Source organism: Chrysochloris asiatica, unplaced genomic scaffold (assembly GCF_000296735.1).
Source record: "Chrysochloris asiatica unplaced genomic scaffold, ChrAsi1.0 scaffold00081, whole genome shotgun sequence".
NCBI lineage: Eukaryota > Metazoa > Chordata > Mammalia > Afrosoricida > Chrysochloridae > Chrysochloris > Chrysochloris asiatica.
This window is the reverse complement of record NW_006408599.1, coordinates 12,298,628-12,299,377: the sequence shown is the minus strand read 5'-3', so window position 1 is coordinate 12,299,377 and position 750 is coordinate 12,298,628.

Genomic DNA, 750 nt, shown 5'->3' with positions numbered 1-750 from the left:
GTAAGCATCTTTCTGGTATTCTCTGCTTTCAGTTAAGATACATCTGACATCAAGCAATGATATCCTTCATTCCACGTCCTCTTCTGAATTGGGCTTGAAGCTCTGGAAGTTCTCTGTTAATGTATGCTTGCAGCCATTTTTATGTTATCTTTAGAAAAATTTTACTTGATTGCGATATTAATGTTATTGTCATATGATTTCTGCATTTCTTTAGGTCATCTCTCTTTGGAATGGGCACAAATATGGATCTCTTCCAATCAGTGGGCCAGGTAGCTGTCTTCCAAATTTCTTCGCATAGATGAGTGAGTATTTCCAGTGCTGCATCAGTTTATTGAAAGATTTTAATTTGTGTTCCATCAATTCCCAGAGCCTTGTTCTTTATTAATACTGTCAATGCACCTTGGACTTCTTCCTTCTTTGTCATTGGCTACTGGTCATATGCCACCTCTTGAAATGCTTGAACATCGACCATTTCTTTTTGCTACAGTGACTCTGTATTCCTTCCATCTTCTATTGATGCTTTCTGCATCACCCAGTATTTTGCCCATGGAATCCAATATTGCAAATCAAAGCTTGAATTTGTTCTTGAGTTGCGTCAGCCTGAGAAATGCTGGGCGTGTTCTTCCCTTCTTGTTTCTAACTCCAGGTCTGTGTACAGTTCATTATAATATTTGACTTTGTCTCCTTGAGCTGACTTTTGAAATTTTCTATTCAGCTCTTTTGCCTTTTCATTTCTTCCATTTGCTTTAG